The 20312-nt window shown below is 32.7% G+C and overlaps 1 long non-coding RNA gene across 1 annotated transcript in view; it reads left to right on the top strand.

Moving 5' to 3' along the window:
* Window positions 1-20312, top strand: part of LOC141485372 (uncharacterized) — a 288974-nt gene that overhangs the window by 184571 nt on the left and 84091 nt on the right. Inside the window, exon 2 of the long non-coding RNA XR_012467160.1 lies at window positions 969-1074. This is a non-coding gene — a long non-coding RNA (uncharacterized lncRNA). The remainder of the gene's footprint in view (window positions 1-968; window positions 1075-20312) is intronic.

Genomic DNA, 20312 nt, shown 5'->3' with positions numbered 1-20312 from the left:
TCAAGATGATCGTAACAGAAAAAGGTGTGGAGGATCACGTACCACGTTCCATATTTACGAGTTTCACAGACTCCTTGTGTATCTAGGTTGATGTTTCAACCTGTTTTACTTCCTGAAGTTTTGCGACTACTTACAGATTTGTTTTGATACACTTTACACCTGGTCATTATATAAGACGACTTGGATAGTAGAATCGCCGAGGATAAGTACCTCGTAGATGATTTTCTTCTCTTTTGTAACAATCGTTACGGAAGCAATAAATATACGAATTGAAAGACAATTTTTGGGTGAAATAAATTATTTAAGGACAAACCTATGCATTTATTTTTATAAATTTCAATCTGAATCGGTTCACTATAACATCAATTAGAACATAAGAATCAGTGACATCACATTTGCCTTTATTTTATCGTGATTGTTTTTTTTAATTAGTGTCCATATATTAGGTAACACCCAGGGTATAAGTTCATGTTTGAATTCTGTAATGATCTCGCATATATTTCAGCAATGTTTGTAATAAAAGCTGGCCATATCACTTGGTGCCCATTTTGATAAGAAATCTTTTATTTTATTGGTGATAACGTCTTTGATCCACGGCCCTGTTTCGAGTTGTTAACTAAACCGACAGTACTCGAACAAAAAAATATATAACTACGTTTCATCTGAAAATTAACACACCCACGGGCGAATGTCATAATGAACAGAATAGTATTTTCTTTCTACTATAACTAGTCTCTGTTGTTTAATTAATTATGTGCTTTCATTTCGAAACATGATCACACTGTCATTCATATTTCACATTCATGAATTCAAGATGCCTATGCCCTTTTCAATTCACTGTAAACTATGATATTACAAAAAAATCAATTTTCAATAGATTTAATATAACGTCTACGTATCGTATCATAATCCAATGAACTTTAATCATCCTGCGAACAGGAGTTTCATCACATATTTTGTGATTACAGGATATTCAAGATTTTGTATTACTGGATCTCTGAAGCGGATTGGGAGGTTGATCAGGACATGATTACACAGTCTGCTGATGAATGCATAGGCGTACTTTAAATATAGGTAAGAAAAATTCATGAAATAAATTGGATTTGATCATCCAACCATTATATGCTATTCGAACTCGAATCTATGCATGGCGAACATTGAGAGATACGGAGTAGGTTAAATCATGATAAAGTTGCCTATTCTCGGGTACTATTGAACGATATAAAAGAGTTTACTTCAGTTTTTGATCTGCTGATTTCGTTAAAATATATCACTGGAACCTTCAATTCTGTTTACAATTGTTCGAAAATGAATAGTAGTAATTTATTCAATGGAACTTTTTTTAATATGTCAACGTATGCCCTATTTATTCATTGAGTCCAGAATCTCCGGACTATATATGAGGTGAAGGGTCATGGATTTTTCATTGCAATGTTCCTCATTTATATTCTTATATTTCCCAATCATGAAGAGTAAAAAGTAAAAAATATTTCATTCCTGTTCCACCAACAATGCCGATGGTAGCTTTTACTACCACTGACATTGAATGGGGTCATCGAAATATCATTTATTTTTCACTTTCATAGATCATTTTTTCTATTCGAAAACACATAACATCACTTTTTCTCCTCAGAAAAAATACACTATCATTCAACTCATGATAAATATGTTCACGCATAGGTAGAAAAGCCTTTCATTTCATGAATACGTATATATCAAAAAACAATATTATTTCTCAATATACTCAACGTTTTATGACATGCAGGCCGTTTCTTTTATCATGTGGTAACATTGCTATATTCTAAACCGTAACAGTAACTATGACGATTAAATGTCATCAGGAACAATACAATGGTCGAAGAAAATTTACGGGAACTCTCGCCCTTCTCGAGTTATACAGCGAAAAACCAAAAATACTCTTTTTCATTTTTTCCAATGGAATTGTTATTTCGGAAAGTATCAAAAAATGGAAAAAGAAAATGTTATTGTATTCGAAGTGTACTATGACGATGTAATAATAAATATTCGATAAAACGTTTCGTGTCAACATGATCACCTTCAAGTTTTTTTTTAATACGGACCTGTCTTTTTTATTACAGATATTGATAAAACAATAAACTCACAATCCAAGGGTATATGACCTTCAATATATTTAAAGCGTTTCATTTGAAATAACCCCCATCATCAGTGCCAACAATCAAACAGAAAAACAATTTATTTTATCATGAACTTTAGGGAAAAATGCAACCAATACGGAAAATCGAAGCTACATGGCAATCTACATTGAATGCTTGAATTGACGACCTTTTTATTGAATGCTCATAAGTTGTCGGTCCAAACAATGTCTGTGGCAATTTTCTAGCAAAACAGATGTCATACTAATACATGCATCTCTTATTTTTTGTTTGAGATGGTTGATATCTGTACTTGGTGTTGAAAAAACTTTATCCTTTATGTATCCCCAGACAAAAAAATCTAAAGGAGTAAGTTCTGGGGATCAAGCTGGCCAATTAATTGATCCATTGTTTCCAAACAATTCTCTTGGAAATATTGCATCTGAATGTTCCCTAACTATTGCTGCATTATGGGAGGAGCTCCGTCCTATTGAAAATGTTGTATTTCATGTCGGATATTCAGTAGCAATTCATATGAATATATGAAATATGTACATTTGTTTGATCAAATTTTGACCAAAGGCTGATATTTTCGTTACTTCCAGGATTAAGAATTATAAAAATATCTCAAATTATAATTGATTAGGGAGAAATAAATATTACTGGAGTTTTTTCCCAACAGTGCATCATAAGGGAAAAATAAGCCTTGAAAGAAGGATTATGGCAATACAAAAATTTCCAAAACGAAAAAGTACGATTTTATTGGGTTGTCTGAATTATATTTTGAAAAAATCGAAACAATTCACAAAAGAAGTAACGACAGGACCGTAATTTAAAATTGATGTCACTGATAATGGTAGTTATTTCAAATGAAACACTATGAAAATATCAAATGTGATATACCCTTGGATTGTGAATTTATTGCTTCATCAATATCTGTAATAAAAAAGATAGGTCCGTATTAAAAAAAGTTGATGGTAGCCATGTAAACACCAAACGTTTTATCGAATATTTATTATCACATTGTCAAAGTACAATTCGAATACAATTTTTTTTTCTATTTCTTGATATTCTCCGCAATAACAATTCCATTCGAACAAAAAAGAGCATGTTTTCCCGTATAACTCGAGAAGAGAGGGAGTCCACCTAAATTTTTCTCGACCAATGTATCGTTCCCGATGACAATTACCTTTTTTCCCATTTAATCGTCTTCATATCCGTTACGGTTCAGAATATAGCAATGTTACCACATGATAAAAGAAACGGCCTGTATACTTCTTCAGTTAGATCGGAGTTTTTTCTAATTAAGTTCAACTAATAACTTAATATTGATTTTTTTTTTGAAAATGCGACTCTATGCCAAAAAATTTCAGAAATTTCAGATAATTTTTCGAAACGTTTTCCAAGTTGTCGCCACAATCACAGAACATCCTGTGTGATAATGATATAAGAACAATTAAAGAATATTTTCATCGCTTGTTTCCATCCAACCGTTTTCAAAACAACAAGACTGTGTTCGTGAAAAAAATATTTCGAGAATATCCCACATACGTCTTTTTGTGTCTCCCAAAGGCACGAATATTTCACAAACCTCAACAGTGTAGCTCTATCAACGACAGTAAACCTACCCGGAAATTCGTGATGGCAGTTCCCAGACTCAAATTTCTGAAATTCCTTAATTTGAATATCCAATCCTGTATTCAACTTTGTGTAAACTACATGAAATTTTAAGCACGGGATATATGTTGGAGAATCAGACGGAAAATCTTCCATTTTTGTTTGGCCCGTTCGCAAAACTTGTTGAATATTTAAGCGAGAACTCGTTAAAGCAGATTATTTACTCGTGCAGACTTGTAAATTCGAAATGAACTGAATATCCAGACTATTAATTTATTGGCAAAACATATTTCAAAGGAGGAGCTTATTTTGATGCCGTACACGATTCCTGGAAGTTTGTACTTTGGTGAAGGCGGTGGTTTACGAAAAATGCTGACACGAAACTTTAATGCTTGGCAATGCAATTGGAGCAACGAAAGATTACTCATGTATAGTAAATGAAATATGAGATAGAACATATTATATTTTTATATATGTAGAATGATTTTCTTCAACAAATAAAAAACGAACACCAAACGTTAACATTTAATCAGCGGGAGCTCTTGTTTATATAATAGTTTCACTTTGTATATTGAAAAGAGATAGCAGTACAAACATAAGTCGTAGGCAAACTCTCAAATTTTTGAACCAATGATGACGTATGACAGTGACAGTGTAATGATGTCAATTGAAAAATTCCTTCTGTTTCTTGACGAATAATGATCTGAAAGCACACGGTGTTTTCATTTTAATCGTTACTATGATCATAATTTCTACTATAAATTGATGGATACCGTCTATAATATTCATATGAACTTGTCTTTCGTGATGTTTTTTCAATCTGTGATGTGAAAGTGAGTAGTATAACCCATACTATACTGATGAGAAGAGCCACCATGGGAAAATCGGAAACTGTGTGTCCAAGATACAGCGTCCACATACATTGTCCAGTGTCCACAACACACTGTAAACCACTGTGTGTGTAATTTGACACACAACATACTGTACACCACATCGTACAGACTATTCCGGGTATATTTAAAAAGGAACCGAAATTCACTAATTTCGTTTTTTTCTCTGATGTTATTTAAGAGGTCTTCGAAAACAAAAACACTCTTTCATCGCTACTTTTTCAACATGTTCTAGATGGCTTTCACAGATTTTCTATTCGGCATTCCGTTTTTGAGAAATTATCAGCAATTCAACGTATGTGGTCCAAACAAAAAAATGTTAATGTGAACTGTTCTTCAACTATTCAGAAAAGTGCTCAGTCGATATATTTTCAAAGTCTGCAAGTTGAACGTTTCTGGAAATATTTAGTATCTAAAGTGAGTCAGACTGTCCGATTATGAATTATATTCATTTATTGTTTCCAAGTTTGATGGTGAGATATTTGGGTTTTGAATCTTTCCTGAAGATATCTGAAGTCTATTTACTGTTTCATTTTGGCACTAGTTTCACTTCAACTTGAATTAATAAATTGTTTGACTATGAAGTGAGGAATCAATTTGCATAGACTGAATATAATGGGAGATGCAGGTACCTACTAGTTTACAAGACCATATAATTTTCCCCCTCAAATGAATGAAAATAACTTTGTCAATATCAAATAATGTTAAACTCTCACGGCCGAAGATGAGTTCGTGAAAGCTATTTCGTCTACTACTGCGATAGACATTATCAATGGCAATGTGGTTACGGTCTCAGTGGTGCTCGAGTTGTTCCCATTCCGAACGCGGAAACTACGATAACTCTGGCTTTAAATTATTATTCGTGGGTGTGGCTTGGTTTCTCTATTGTTCATTGCCTCTTCTTTTCTATTTAAATTATCCCTTCATTTGGAACTTCTATTGCATCCCTAAATAATCTTGGATAGTAATTTTGAGTTCTATCGAGTATCGCTGTGACTTTTAGTGAGATAATGTAAGTGACTTCTTTGTTGGGAGCATGTTTGGCTACAGCTGATTCATCGGTTTGTCCGAGTCGACAATTTCTCTTTTGTTCAGAAAAACGAGTACCCATACTTCTTTTCGTGGTTCCAATGTAGACCGACTCGCAGCTGCAAGGAATCTGGTTCACCCCGGATATTGTTGAAGAGTCTCTGGGGTCCTTAGCAGACCTCAGACTTTGTCTGATAGTTTTTGTAGACCTAAATATTGGTTTCTCTCAATCAACATTTTCAACATAGGGAAGGAAAACCTTTTCGTTCACCAGCCTACTTTAGCGTTTTCTCTCCTGGGCCGTATGGCCCACTCAAATTCAGCTTCGTGTCCCCATTTTCTTTGAAGGCATTTTTCAGGTGATTCAGTTCCTCAGGAAGACTCTCAGGTTCACAAATACGTCATGCTCACTCAACCAACCAACCTTTTGAATACTCCTCTTTTTTGTTGTGGCTGGTGGTTAGAGTTTTTTTCAGGTACACGCCTGTGTGTGTTGGTTTCCTGTAAACTCCTGTACGCTAGAGTCCCTCGAAGTTTTCGTTCCATTGTGAAATGGATTTCTTGGGATTTTAGATATAATAGAAATTCGTCTCTTCACCACCTCGCCATAACAGGAACGTGTAATAACGCAGCCAACAATATGGTTTCACGGTCGTTTACTCTAAAGGCCGTTATTCTGAATTTACCACCGTTTACCAGCGCCGGACTCAATGGACTGCCTATTGCGAAACCATCCATTTGTAAAAACATAATTCCACTGAAAATTAGTTGATGATAAACAGTAAGTGAAGAGGGTGGTTATATCTGCCACTTCAATGTATCGTGTCTTTGATCGGGATCAAGTGTAAGGAGACCACATCGAAGCTCACTGGTATGTTTCCAGGACCTAACTCAATATCTCTTTTCTTTTAGATAAAGTATCCTGAATCCTTAATGAATGACTCTGTGTTTTCTATAAATGGCTGCAGTAGGGTTGTCAAGTATTTGGTCAGCTCATGAGTTGTTGAACCTATCGCATTTACGATAAGTCTAAGTGGTACATTCCCTTTATGGATTTCTGGTGAGCCATTTAAACGTGGCGTAAAGGCTTTGGATTTTTGTGTGACTTTTCCGTGTTCTCTTCAAGACTTGATGAACGTATAAGAAAGTTCATGAGTCTTTCATATGTCCCTGGCTAGAGTAAGGCGACAATTTCCTCATTATAATCCTAGATGTTCAACACGTCGGTGATGATGACGTTAACATCATGAAGATTATTCCACCTTACCCAGTATCAGAGATGTATTCATAGTGCTACATTTTTGACACTACTTCTTCCTTCACCGTGCAAGGAAGCATGATTAGTGTTGAAAAAAAAGCTCAACGTTCACACTCAACGAATATACTCTGTATACACGAATAATGTGATAACGAAAATCTGCTGTTCCACTTTTTAACATGTTACATTTCAGTTGATTCACATTCATTTAATGTAATTTTCCAACGTTAGCGAAAAAGAATGTTCTCGTTTAATTGCTGCAAATTGTGCAAACATTAGTTAAATTAAATTTCTGTTTCATTAAGCGCGAAATTGGCCTAAACCTACACTAATGTTCGTTTGTCTATATAGCAGGGTTCCAGTTTGAATAAACAGAAAAAAGTATATTTTACTCTAATCTCACACAAATACTGACAATTGCGCAGAGTATTTCCAATGAATCAGAATTATCGAACTGAAACTAAATAAGTTATACTTACTTTCACATTGTATCAGTCAAGACGTGTGCTATCTGAATGTAAACTTCTTCGATTGACGACTTGTTTATTTTGTGGAAATTCATGTTCACTGAGGATACACTACAAAAACACACTTTTGTCTATTTTCCACTATATTTCTTTATTGTTGACCGGTTTCGGCTATTATACCATTTTCAAAACTAACTGATTACATTCAAATCCGAGTAATTTATACCTATATTATTCTAGCATAAATGATTTGATATACCTGATATATCTGATATACCTGATATCCGGTACCTGCGTTTCATATACCTGTAAAATCCATGAACATAACAAAGCTTTCAATATAATGTAGGTTTTGGGATCTGGACTATAGGTTCAGGAGAGGACTATTGTTTAATTCAAGTTGTTCGTTGAGGACAATAGAATTGGGATCTTTCTTTGACCTGTTTATTTCCATAGATTCCAACAGATTCATCATTTTCCCTTTTTCGCATGTATGTAGGATCTTTAAATTATCTTTATCTATTTTATGTTTCGAATTTTGAAGATGTTCGTACATTAATGATTTTTTATCCGAAATGACATGTTCGTGGTACCTTGTATCAACATTTCTCCCAGTTTGGCCTGTATATATGGCAGGGCATTCACCACATTCTATTCGGTATATACCAGATCTCTTTCCTTTCTCTAATTTAGGTTTGGCATTAAATAATATGTTTCCATATATACAGGCCAAACTGGGAGAAATTTTGATACAAGGTACCACGAACATGTCATTTCGGATAAAAAATCATTAATGTACGAACATCTTCAAAATTCGAAACATAAAATAGATAAAGATAATTTAAAGATCCTACATACATGCGAAAAAGGGAAAATGATGAATCTGTTGGAATCTATGGAAATAAACAGGTCAAAGAAAGATCCCAATTCTATTGTCCTCAACGAACAACTTGAATTAAACAATAGTCCTCTCCTGAACCTATAGTCCAGATCCCAAAACCTACATTATATTGAAAGCTTTGTTATGTTCATGGATTTTACAGGTATATGAAACGCAGGTACCGGATATCAGGTATATCAGATATATCAGGTATATCAAATCATTTATGCTAGAATAATATAGGTATAAATTACTCGGATTTAAATGTAATCAGTTAGTTTTGAAAATGGTATAATAGCCGAAACCGGTCAACAATAAAGAAATATAGTGGAAAATAGACAAAAGTGTGTTTTTGTAGTGTATCCTCAGTGAATGTAAACTGAGTTAGATATTAACCAAATCACGATAATCATACTAGAAATCGAACGTTTAAAGATTAGACCTCGTTAATTCCTAGCTGGTCACCCCTAGAGGGTGACTGTCGTTTTAACTGTGAATGATAACAGACAATAACCGCCTTTTCTTTAATTTTTGGAGGGATTTTCAATTTTCTACAATCCTAAAAATAAATGAATCAACAGAAAATCTGCTCGAATGTAATGAAGAGAGGACTGAAAAGTTCAATTCGTGAAGTTTATAGACATCTGAAGAGAATAATTAGTTATATTTATAAATTTTGCTTATGAAATAAGATTTATTGAAATTCATTGAAAGCGGTGTATTTTCAGGAGCGATACTTTTTTCAATAAAACTTTTACCTTTCTCCATCTTTGAACAGAAAATTTCTCCATTTAACTGATGGAATGTCTTGTCAAGAAACTTCAAAGTACACCATTGATATTAATAGTGGAATTCAATTCCAAAGCGAATGTTCGGACTCCAAACTAAATAGTAATGAATATACTTGAATATTTATATGAAATAAGTTGTTTCGTAAGGGTTTCAGTTTATATCTGAAATTAATTTCTATGTATGATTCATACATCTTTGAAAGGATAACCAATAAATACTTCAATGCAATGACTGACTACCAACGGCCAAGCAAGAAATTTTACCCACGTTTTTATTGCATAGAAGAGAATAATAAGAATACAATTTGTCGAAATGGCTTTCAACTAATCTTCAAAAGTAAAAACTAATAATTGTCCCTTTCATGTTTATCATAAAATGTATTTTATTTGAGGTACATAACTCGTCTTCATTCCTGACGAATGCTTCAATTCACAGTTACGATTTATGAATGAGCAATCGTTTACGAATCCCTCAACATATGTTATTTCAACTTGAAAATTCTTTAGAATATTATGCAATAGTGAAAAATATGCTAATAGTATTCACTAGAAATTCACCACTGATCAAGACCTTCATCTGCTACATATGAGTCATCTAACTTGTTTGTTTCTTCTGACTCTACAAAAAACTGCCCAACCCCTTGAGCTTGCTTGCCTCCTGTGATCTAGTGTCCACATAAAACATGACAAGCAGTTTCTATCTCTTCATGAAATTACCTTCATCTATCCCTCAATGGATAGTGTCCATTTGAAATCCGTGTAATCCTTGCTTTTCCGATTTTTTTTTTTAAAGAGGGTGCTGCAAGCAGCTTCATCAGACCAGAGTCTGTCATTGGCATCGCTTTGGGCTTTACCAAACAAAGATTGAACACCTGGATGGCAAGAAGATTTATGGACTTCTGGCAGAATATTTCAGGATTGGCTCACTCCAAGGCGTTTATTCACCCTTCGAAACTTGATACCAAACAATTGTTGACTGCAGTAGGGATGAACTACGATGTCTAACAGGCCTTTTTACAGGTCACTGGCATTTGCATCATCATATATAGAGACTTGGACTGTCGGAAGACAGTGTGTGTCGCCTCTGTTTGGAAAATGATGAAACAGTAGAGAACACACTTTCTACCTGCCCCGCTGGGGACCGAATCAGGTTTTCAGAGTTTGGCAGAACCGTACTCTTACCATCTGACCTGAAAGACCACTCACCATACAAACTAATCGGCTTCAGCCACAATAAATCCTTGCGGGTAGCGGTGGGGAGTCGAATAGACCCACTTACTTTGGAACTAACCTAACCTTCATAAAAGTTTTTTCTTGTGTGTTCCCAGGTGGGTATAATTTCTCAATACTCTTCGTGTTTCTTGTAGACCAACTTTTCATTTTGGACCCGTACCAAAGATTACAGCTGATTAATGACCTATACAGTGTGTCCAAGATAAGGAGTGCCAGCATTGGATAATCGAAAAGTCACTATCGAATAGATAAACAACATGGTCATATCAACATATTCTACTTGAATCACCTACCACTGAAAACGATTTTTTTCATCGATAAACAGGAAGACGAATTGGAAAAATATTCACTTCTGGTTTCAAATTGTCGGAAAATAGCGGAAAATAGATTGTACCTTACAATGTCGAGGAGTACTTAAAACACATGTCCAAACAAATACAGTAATATTATGAATTATATCAGTTAGTATTTATAAAAAAAATTGTTTTGATAATAATATGTTGCATTTCTTAACCATGAAGATGCACAACACTATTGAGAAAACTAATTTGATATAATATTTGAATATTAGTGTGGTTTTTTCCAACACCAAACCATTATTTCAACACCTCGACACGTGTTTCGATCACAAAGTGATCATCTTCAAGGGGAAGATGATCACTTGGTAATCAAAACTGTTTTGATCTTCCACTTAAAGATGATCACTTGGTAGTCGAAACACGTGTGGAGGTGTTAAAATAATGCTTTGGTGTTGGAAGAAGATAAAAACTGTTTTTATCTTTCTCTTGAAGATGATCACTTGGTGATTGAAACACGTGTCGAGGTGTTAAAATAACGGTTTGGTGTTGGGAAAAAACTCCAGTAATACTTATTACTATACCAAAGGTTCCAAACAGTGTATCACAAGTACATAAAATTTGAAGTTTATTTGAAAATTATGAGGAAAGAAAATGAAATTTCTGTCCTTTCTACTGGCTGAATTATAATTGTATAAAATAAAGTAGCATTTAACCTACTAAAATTAAAACTACCTAATTTTGAAATTGGAAAACCGGTTAAAGTATTCAATCATAACACTACCAATTATGTCATATCTTCAAGTTACATTAATAGATGAAAATTCTGAAAATATCAATATATTAGGAAAAAGTGATAAATTCCACTTGTATATTTCCTATGAGTTTTTTATCGAAGCAACGATTTGTTTGTGAAATGAATGAAGTCATATACAGGGCTTTTCATGATAAGCTTTAATTAGCCGTTTCTGGCAAACTATTCAACGTATCAACCTGAAAATTCCACAGTATGCATAAGTCAATATGACCTACACGCCTAAAATATTTCAGACCAAGCGGCGTTGTCGCTTCTACTATAAAGTAGCGGCTTCTTTGATTCTTCAAATGGAACACCCCATATATAATATCATATTATGATTCATTATTACTTTGTCAACGAATTCATATACTATTTTCCTATACCTATCTATTACCGTTTAGAAGATATAAATTAATTTCGATATTTTTTTACCAAACATGAACTTTTATAAATGCTGATAATCTTGAACTCTCTTGCACTAACACGAATAAATTTGAAATGAAGTGGAGTGATACTATGAGGATCTTCATGATCATCTCATGAAAAAATGAGTGGAACTCAATTTTTTCAAATGGAACACCCTGTATATTTCAACGTTTTTGAGCTCTACATCCAATTTTAGATTAACTTTGTCCTGATAATACTATTTCTATTTTGAACCGTTTTCGAGATAAACTGTTCCAAACGGAAATTGACATGGTTTCCTTGTTCATCACTCATTTTCGTAAAACAGATTTCGTTTGATGTTTCTCAATTAGTCACAGATAATTCAATGGAAAGATAATTATTAAAATACTCCTCAACCATCGAATGAAACTTCTCTTCAAACAATAGTTTTATTAACGCTGAAACACGAACTGAAAATAATAATCCCATAAATTAATGAGTTAATTTAATCGTCAGTGTATTTCAGAATATGTTCAAAGTCATATCCACCTCTACTTAAACAAACATGTAATCTCTTCAAAAGATTGTCATGTGTAGCGCTTCTGATCAAGTCTGGATGGAGTCAAACTATTGAAAGCAGTTGTAACTCTCGATTTCATATCTTCCATTGTTGTTATTGGAGTAGAGTAAACCATATTTTTAATGAAACCCCACACGAAATAATCTAATGGATTGCCATCTGGTGTTCTAGGAGGCCAACGAAAAGGTCCATTATTACCAATCCATCTGTCTTCGAAGATTTTGGTTAAAGCTTCGCTGACTGAATGAGAATTATGGGATGGAGCACCATCCATTTGGTACCATACACGTTCTCTTCCTGGTCTATTATTTAAAATAATTTGAATTCCATTCCTCAGTAAATCTTCATATTTTGATGCATTCAAATTATCATCATAAAACTCGATATAAAAAATTGACTCATTCTTTATAGCACAAAATACATTGAATTGCCATCTTTCTTGAAAACCCCTCTGGCGCCCAATAATGACTGTTGTGTCTATTGAAAACTCCATTTTTTGTGAACTTGGCCTCATCTGTCATTGTCAAGGAAATGTTCATCCTCTTGAGTCTTGACAAGTACCATTCAAAGAATTCCACTCTACGAGGTAAATCACTCACTTTCAAATGTTGGACACAGTAGAACTTATAGGGATGCCATTAATGCTTATTAAGAATTCGACAAATTGTCACGTAGGGTATACCTATCTCCCTTTCAGCCTCGTGCAGAGAAGCATTTGGAAATGCATGAAAGTATTCCAAAACTGTTATAGCATTGTCATCATCATCCACTTTAGTCTTCTTACGAAAGATTTTTGGACGGAAGGTTCCATTCAACCTACAGTTTTTTAGTAGTCGATTTATCACATTATTATTCGGCTTCGGAAGTTGTGGATATCTTTCATGAAATACTCAGCATATTCTACTCGCAATTCTATTGCACTCACCATAAATTAATAATAAATTCAAGAAATCTTCATTACTGTAACCTAATCTTGACATTATTCTATTATAATTGGTAGCTATCACAATCAGTCTAAACCACCAACGAAAGTCTGACGTTGAATAATTGGTTTATTTATTTTTCCAAAGCACACTATTAAAAAATATTAATTTGTACTGTTGTACGTTAGAGACCAATACCTTAATGTATACAAATTGTAACTTTTTCTAAGGTAGGTACATGCCAATTTCGAAATTACTGATCTGAGACAGTTAACAAACTGAATCAAAAAAATATTACGAAGTATGAAAAAAATGTTGAATATCCAAAATAAGTGATGAATTCAAAAAAACGAGCAAGAAAACCACGTCAGTTTCCGTTTGAAACAGTTTATCTCAAAAACGGTTCAAAATAGAAATAGTATTATCTGAACAAAATTAATATAAAGTTGGATGTAGAGCTCAAAAATGTTGAAATATACAGGGTGTTCCATTTGAAAAAATCAAGTTCCACTCATTTTTTCATGAGATCAAAGTATCTGCATTTTTTGAAGACCCTGTATGAGTCAAATGAAAATATGACTCGTAGTGAAGATCCTCATAGTATCACTCTACTCCGTTTCAAATTTGATCGTTTTAGTGCAAGAAAGTTCAAGATTATCAGCATTTATAAAAGTTCATGTTTGGTAAAAAAAATATCGAAATTAATTTATATCTTCTAAACGGTAATAGATAAGTATTGGGAAATAGTATATGAATTTGTTGACAAAGTGATAATGCATCATAATATGATATTATATACGGGGTGTTCCATTTGAAAAATCAAAGAAGCCGCTACTTTATAGTAGAAGCGACAACGCCGCTTCGTCTGAAATATTTTAGGCGTGTAGATCATATCGATTTATGCATACTGTGAAATTTTCAGGTTGATCCGTTAAATAGTTTGTCAGAAACAGCAAATTAACGCTAATCATGAAATGCCCTGTATAATATCACACTTGCGGGAATTATTACAATATTCCAATGTTCTTACACTGAAAACATGGAATTGAATATACTACGTATGATAACAGAAGTTTCGAAAAAAATGAAAGAACTGTTTCATTTGCTACTTTTTCCTTGTTGAATTCATTAAATACACGAACAAGTTCTGGTGTGATTTATTCAACGGAGGGCAAAGAGACAAACCATGATAATATACTGGTATATTATGTCATTCATTGATGAAATAGGTATGTGATTCAACTGGTCGATACTTCATTAAAATCTATGACAATGTATTCAAGTACAGTGTAGCAGAACTAGCTGTGCCTCCGAGAACGATATAGAGGGATGGTAATTGTCCACTACCAATTTTTATCAGGAAATACAATTGGGAAAAGAATTTTGGTTTCAATAAATTTGCCAAGTGTTAACAACTACACATATACCAGTAGGGAATGGAAACCCAGGTTCCTTTTTTTGTGTAGATGGAATTGATACCTACGTACATTCTCATTAGAGATAAATGAATTGAGAGAAAATAGATAAACAAAACCAAAAAAGTGTTTTGGTTTTGTAAATTGTTCACTTATTGGAAATTTCATAATAGAGTATGATGTTGATCAAATACAAAAAGAGTAACCATTGGCCAATGCACATTTTATTTATAATTCATTCTTCTAATCCTTTTTTGGTAAGGGAAATGTGGGAAACTTTTGGAAAGAGGAAGGAAGCAATCATGTTCAAAATAAACTCTACACAAATATGTGTTATTTTCAGATTCAAACTGGAAAAAACGCTCTCCCGAAACAACTGCTTTTACCGGAAAATTGCATCACACGAAAAAAAATGTACTTTCAAAACAATACTTCAGATACTTCTAATCATTGAAAGAAATTCTCGAAATCCCCCAGTTATAAACAATTTACTATGGATTAGAACAATCATAACCTAATTATGGAATTATTACATGGGGCGGTGTGAGCGATAAACACTTAAACAGTCTGAACGTTATACAAAAACATATTTTGAAAATCATATATGGTAAAAAAAGGACCTATTCTAGTAGAAATTTGGTGTTCATGGAGTACGGTATTTTTAATATCAGTTATTTGACTTGAAAATCATTTACAAAATTCATGCGGGTGAAATCACGAAACAAACTTCAACACCTATACATATATTACTAGGAACAAAGAACATACCGCCTTGGTACAAGATGTAAAAAATCAGTCGGTCAAAGACGTTCTAGCTACATGGGCACGAAAATTTGGGATTCGATACCAGATAGGATAAAAAGGTTAAGAAATAAAAATAAACTCGAAAAACAGAATGGAAACTGGTTGAGAAATTATAACGATATGATATATTCCATGAAACCATCAATTAGTGAATTTGAAACAACATTACACTTGCCTGTTAACCTGTCAATTATTTTCAGCTTGAATTTTTCCGCACGATGTTATTTGTCTATTTTTATTTCTTTCCTCTATTCAACTGTCTATGCTCGAGTTGATTCAATAATATACTTTATTTTATGTTTACCTCACTAAGAATGAATTTAACTAATATTGTATATTCAGTTCCATTTTCAATAGGTTGGCTATACCACACACAAGAAACTCTTCTGAAGTTTCTTCCGTGGTGCCTTATTCAGTTTTTTTTTTCAGTTATGTATTAGTAATAGGTTACTTGAAATTGTATATTATGAATAAAATATACTTTATCATTTTTATTTATTTTATTTTACTAAAAACTATCAGATAAGTACGAAACAACCGCTTTCTCATTACATCAGCAGATTGTGGAGTTGAAAGAAAAAACGTTCAACTAAATATTAAATTAGATGAACTTGAACAAAGGTCAAGGGCAAAAAATCTTCGTTTTTTTGGAGTTACAGAAATAGAAACCGAATCTCTTAGTACCATTTTCAGGAAAATAATCGTAGGTAGAATGCAGATAAAAAACTTCAATGAAAAAATCATAAAAACATGTTATCGTATTCCAAATAAAAACATCAGCGTAAATAATGGCAAACCATCTGGTGTACTAGTGCGATTTAGTGACTGCCATTCGTAGGAAAATTTTGGAGAATCTAAAATATTTGAAATCTTCTGGTATATCTATCCAAGAAGACCTGACCAAAATGAGGATGACTTTGATAAAGAAAGAGTTAGAGAATGTTCCAAGAAAAAATGTGTGGACCTTCAATGGGAATATCTTCGTGAAAATTAATAATAAAGTACATCGTCTTAAAACTGAAACTCAACTGGAAATACTTCGTAAAACAACATCTGTAACATGATTGACACGTTATCTGTATCTGAACCATTTTAAGTCAAATAACCGATTAACTAAATTTGGGTTTGACTTATAGTTCTTATTGTGTCATTTTCATTAATATTCATTTTCTTATTCTATAGTCTTCTTAATCTTAGAATTATGCTTTTAATATATTACTACATTTCATTAGCCTATTTTGGTGTTCATGTTAAAGTTATTATGTTAGTAAGTATTTTGTGATTTTCAGTATTATTTATCTTTTTTTCAGAGCCTCCTCAAGCTTAGCATTATATTCATTGATAAATTATTTGCTACACTTCATGATTTCAATAGAATTATGTTTTTTCCCTGTCAAAAATGTAACCCATATCACCTATATATTTATAAAATGGAGTTTTTTTTGTTAAATTGTCACTTTTTGTAGAAATTTCAAGAGGCAGATTTCCTACATCACTTTATTTCTTTTTCTTGTTGACAGGTGTTACAGGGCTACTCAGTTCACTATTTATTTAAACTTCACTCTGCATTTTTGTGTCGTTTTTCTCTAACTTTCCTTTCTTTTCCTTCTCTTTGAAAATTACCTAATTACCATTCTTACAGGTCATGTTGAATATATGTCATATGAATGTCAGATCCTTACCATCAAAATTGTGGGAGTAACAGAAACATAGATGCATGCAGGAATGGTCAGCAGTAAATTCTGCTCCTTATATATTTTTACGCAAAGATAGGTTATCCAGAGGCGGAGGGGTAGGTATTTTTCTGAAAAATACTTTCAAATATGAAATTATTTTCAGTCAATGCAGTGAACGGGTGGAATGTATTGATAAAATTAAACGTGGGTAGGAATAACTTTATAGCTATCGGTATTGTTTATAGGCCACCTAATTCGAACTTAACATTATTTTTAGACGAAATTGAAGAAATATTCACCAATATATATTCAAATTACAGTAAAATAATATGTTTAGGTGATTTTAATATAAATATGTTAGATCCCAGTTCAAATAGCTCAGAGAAGTTTCAGACGGTATTAGAAATATTTAATTTCAAACAGGTTGTTTCGCAACCGACAAGAATTACGGGAACATCTTCTTCACTGCTAGACTTTATACTATCTTCACTGCTAACTTTATAGCTATCGGTATTGTTTATAGGCCACCTAATTCGAACTTAACATTATTTTTAGACGAAATTGAAGAAATATTCACCAATATATATTCAAATTACAGTAATATAATATGTTTAGGTGATTTTAATATCAATATGTTAGATCCCAGTTCAAATAGCTCAGAGAAGTTTCAGACGGTATTAGAAATATTTAATTTCAGACAGGTTGTTTCGGAACCGACAAGAATTACGGGAACATCTTCTTCACTGCTAGACTTAATAATTACAAATATTGATAAAGTTTATAAAATTAATGTTATACACAATGATCTTTCAGATAATGCATTGACAGAGGCTCAATTTTCCTTTGAAATTGAACCCAAGATAAAAAACCAATAGATAACTTATAGAAACATTAGCCATATTGATTATGACAGGTTCAGTGATAATTTAGTAAACCAACCTTGGCATTTACTATTCGAAACTGTAGATATAGATGTTGAATTAAATATCATAATTGATTTCATTACAAAAACTCTAAATTATCATTCACCAAAAAAAAATATCTTTTTGAAGAAACAAAATTACACTCCTTGGATCACTGAGAACATAAGACTGATGCAGAAATTGAGAGACAAAGCATTAACTCGATTCAAGAAGTCAAAACTAGCACACCATTGGGATTACTACGAACAACTGAGGAATTATATCAATACAGCTATACATTACGGGAAAAGAGCATACTTAAACTACAAACTACATAATACTGATAGTAAGGGTAGATGGCAGGAACTTAAGAAATTATAAGTTGCGAAAAATAAAGAACTCCCTGAAAACTTGAAAAATGTAGAAGCTATTACCGATTTTATTTCAATTATGTCTCAAAGAGATATCCCACCGGATGAAGACTTAATGCGCTTTCATGACATGAACAAAAAAGAAGGTATATGTGATCAATTCATATTTTCACCAACTACTGAAGATGAAATCTTCAGCATCATAAATAGCATAAAGTCAGACATATGGGGTAAATGAAATCAATATAAGTATTATTAGAATTTGTTGTCCTTCCATTATAATGGTGGTAACTCACATAATAAACGAATGCATAAGTCAAAGTTATTTTCATGATTCATGAAAATGTGCAAAAATTATACCCCCTGGATTATTCAAAAGCATTTGATACCATCAATCATAAAATACTTTATGATATATTACATTTTTTTAGGTTCAGTGATGAATCATTGATGTTGATATCATCTCATCTAGATAATAGATTACAAAAAGTACAGATTCATGATATTTCTTCTACTTGGAAAGAAGTTAAAACAGGAGTACCCCAAGGCAGCATTTTAGGCCCACTGTTTTATACCATCTATACTGCCACATTCATCAATAAAATGAAGTTTAGTAAATATCACCTTTATGCAGATGATTCTCAATTATATTTATCTTTCAAATCTTCAGATATAGGTCAAGCAGTAACCGATATAAATTTCAACTGACCATATGTTGAAAATCAATCCAAACAAATCAGTAGCTATTATTTTTGGGCGTGATAGCATCAGGGAAGAAGTGAAAAACTACAGCTTGAAAATGGGAAACTCTGAGATACAATTCAGACCGTATTCAAAAAATTTGGGGTTGATTTTAGATCATAAACTACGATTTCATGAACATATAACTTAAAAACTTAAAATTTTTTATTCATCATTGAAACTTATATATCCCCATAGACAATATTTGGATGTATATGTCAAGAAAATGCTATGTGATTCATTACTTTTATCTCATTTCAACCACTGTGACGCTGTTTATCATTCATGTTCAAACAAGAACGTCAGGTGTCGCATACAAAAAGTTCAAAACTCTTGTATGAGGTTGATATTTGGTATCAGAAGAAGGTCCAGAATTTCACACAAATTAGCATTAGAATATTCATTATATAATTGAAACAGTTATTTTGTTGGAACTCTTCAAAATACTAAAACAAGATTTTTGGCTTTCTACTTCATCTTCATTCAAAAAAATTTATAAACTTCCAAAGAATAAAAGAAAGCATCTTTACAAAGATGTGTACCTCATGCATTGAAATAACTTTCAGAAACAAACTGGAAGACAGAGCCCTCCCGAAATTCCTAACATTTCTTGTATGTAGATGGTGACGTGGAAAGCCAAAAGCTGTTTAACACTTCTAATTTGGTTTTATTACAACAAATATTGAAAGTATCCTCCCAATCAATCACAACACCATACAAAGTTCCATATACCAAATTGTATTTGTTGATTCGGAGAGTTGTTTTATTCAACGAAAGTAGTTTTTTTGGAGGAAAATCAGTTTTTATCGACATTTTTTGGGTATTTTTACCTTCCACATTTAGAAAAATATCAAAATCATAATGGAGAACTTTATATAAGTGTGAAAAGGGCAGTAACTTACTCCGTTAAGTTACTGCGTAAAATCAAAGTATTTTTCACAATGAAAAATGTTCTATTTTGCCTTGAAAAAAAATTGTTAAGAAATAATACAATACTTATCTTAACGTTTCTGAGGCCAAAATCTGCCTTCGTCTTCAGAAATGGACAAAAAATTCAAAGATATTTGCAGTTATTCCTTTCCTGATTATTTATTTCTCGACTTCTTCCTCAGATGTCAAATGATTTTTCATATGTGAAG

This window comes from Leptinotarsa decemlineata, unplaced genomic scaffold (genome assembly GCF_025532065.1).
Source record: "Leptinotarsa decemlineata unplaced genomic scaffold, Ldec_3_MD MMD2_tig00026317_RagTag_RagTag, whole genome shotgun sequence".
Lineage (NCBI taxonomy): Eukaryota > Metazoa > Arthropoda > Insecta > Coleoptera > Chrysomelidae > Leptinotarsa > Leptinotarsa decemlineata.
The sequence above is the reverse complement of the archived record's forward strand: the minus strand, read 5'-3'. Positions and strand labels throughout refer to the sequence as shown.